We start from the raw sequence: 2,810 nt of genomic DNA on the forward strand, positions 1-2,810 counted from the left end.
TCTCCTACTTCTTTTTTCCCACTTTCTATCTCTTCCAACTTGATTTTAACTCATTTTCATCATATTCCTTAAAAAATCACAAAAACTAGACATTAATGAATTTAAATGGAGGATTAGTCATATTTACTTAATTAAATAATTGTAGTGTGCAAGAATATGGATATAAATGATTGGCAAGTTTACCACTCATCAGTGCCACACCCTTAGACACAAACAAAATTATCAAATTTTAGTGAGCATCCACTATATAGGTATTCCACCACCACATCGCACCTATCTCTTAGCATGGCACATTTATGGTCACAATTGGGCAATCTCTTCTAACTTTAAATAGAAAACTTAGAACATATGGTACATACCTAGGATGAACTTTGGGGCTTATAATACACTTGAGAAGGGTTATATTAGGGTTTTTTATTATTTCCTTTAGTTTACATTTAAATTATGAACATAAGTTCCTTAATTGTGATTCTTTCTAATTCTACGAGTGGCTCAACACCCTTATCTGGGGTTGAGGACATAAACATGAGTACTTAAGCTTGTAATAAAGTTGGTTTATGCTATTTATCATTTTTGGTATTTCATATATCCTTGTAGGTACTATTCTACATATTAGAAACCCTTAGAATAAATAAATAAATATACATATATATATATGGTGAGCCCCAAAAGAGGAACAATAGATTAGAATGTGGGATATATAGAGTTGGATCTTATTCTTTCAAGGAATTGAAGTTAGCGTTTGTGTTTAGGATAGGAATATACCTAATATGAACTATTTTGTTCATATATAGGAAGAAATGCAAATGCATTTAACTTAGTTATTGAACCCTCCCTCAAAGTTGTAGTTTTGAGGCTAAGTTAGATAATTGACTTGAGGCTCGGAACACCATAGTCATGTCATCAACCTCGTGAACCAAAAACTAAGATGATTAACTAAACCAAAAAACTATATAGCTAATTATGATTATTTGTAGTGCCTTAAGCCTGGGTTTCTCCCTATTATTGTCCAATAATTTATTTTATCAAATTATTTATGGTTACTTGTGGTTTTCAATTCCCAAATGTTATAGGTTAATTCTACACTTGTTTAATCTTTCTAGTAAGATTAGAATTAGATTGTTGTTTGTAACAAGTCCATGTGGGATTGATACTTGTCTTGAAAACGCCATTATATGACCGTATACACTTGCATGTATGCTTGGGCGCAACAAGTCTTTGGCATTGTTATCAAGGACTTGTAAATTAGCAACTGTCTTACTTTTAGTTTTATTATTTCATTTTATAGGTGTTACTAACATTATCTTAGCTTTTGAATTTGTAGGTTTAGGTTTGAAACATAAGTAAGATGGCAAGGAAAAGGGATTTGGTTGACCCATATCCTGAACCTAAGTGACTCTTACATAGCTGAAGAGAGAAATAATATTTCTCTATTGGATACGTCAAATTCAACAATAGGAAGCTATTCCTACACCAATATCTGAATATCCACCATCTTTCAGGTTAGTACATGAAGTGTTAATGCCACTCGCAACTAATGTTACCTCGATCATCCGTAGACCGACATTTGGAGGTAGATTTGAGCTGAAAGATAACATGTTGCAGTTTTTCCACAACAGCGGATAGTTCATAGGATTATCCATAAGGATCCACAGGTCCATTTTCTAAATTTCTTAGAGATCAGCAACACCTTCATCCCCACTGGTGTCTCCATAGATTATATGAGGCTCACACTTTTTCCCTTCTCCCTTATTGGAAAGCAAAGAAGTATTTAAAGATAGAGTTGGAAAATTCCATCACCACATGGGATGATCTATCAAGAAAGTTCCTCATTTATTTCTTTATGTCTAGCAAGACTCTAAGGTTATGTAGTGAAATTTTGATCTTTAAGTAGAAGGCGAATGAGAACTTGTATCATGCTTGGGAGAGGTTTCAATCTCTTCTCAAGGATTGTACAGTCGAATGAGGTATTAGCTCATGCATTAGATGAAGCTCTTGTCCATAATACAAAAAAAAATTAGATTAAGCTGTAGGTGTTCAAGCATTACAAAAAACCTATGATGATCTATACACCTTGCTGAATTGAATTGTACAAGTTAATCCTAACTGGTATGGTGGTAGCTTCAGAAGTGTAGTGAAAAAGCTTGAGGGCATGATTGAAGTTGATAGTAGCATAACCTTAGCCACCAAATTGTCATCTCTTCAGAATTAGATGATGGCACAATTTAGTAAATTTGGTGTAAATCAATCTCGGTTGTAGGTAAATACAGTTCAGCAAGCTTCATCTTGGTATGAGATTTATTGGAATCAGTAGTCACTCTTCATACTTATGTAGAGCAAATATGTAATCTATAAAGTTTATGGGAAATGCACAGAAGGGAACCCATATGAATGCCTACAACCACAAGTAGTGGAGTTAAGCCAACAATTCATGGGGTAATAATCATACTCAACAATTTCAGCAACCACATATTATACAGGCCAGTAATATTGAGAAAGCATTGAAGGAAATCCTAGCTAATCAAGAACAAATGGCTACTGAGATAAAAAAAATCAGCATCTTACTTTAAAGATTTCTGAGATATAGTTGAGTAGCTCATGCACAGAGTTCCAAGCCACTAGGTGGATTACTGAGTGATAAAGAGAATCCAAAGCAAGTTATAGAAATCACCTTGAGGAGTGTTATAGATCTCATTGATAGTCCTCCCATAAAAGTAAGGAGGTTCAGGCAGAGTTAGTCCTACAGTAGGTTGAGGAGAAGAAAGTTGCAAGTAAAGAGGCTAAAAATTTAGAGAAGTCTGAGTACGCGA

This window comes from Capsicum annuum, chromosome 1 (assembly GCF_002878395.1).
Source record: "Capsicum annuum cultivar UCD-10X-F1 chromosome 1, UCD10Xv1.1, whole genome shotgun sequence".
In the NCBI taxonomy this organism is placed as follows: Eukaryota; Viridiplantae; Streptophyta; class Magnoliopsida; order Solanales; family Solanaceae; genus Capsicum; species Capsicum annuum.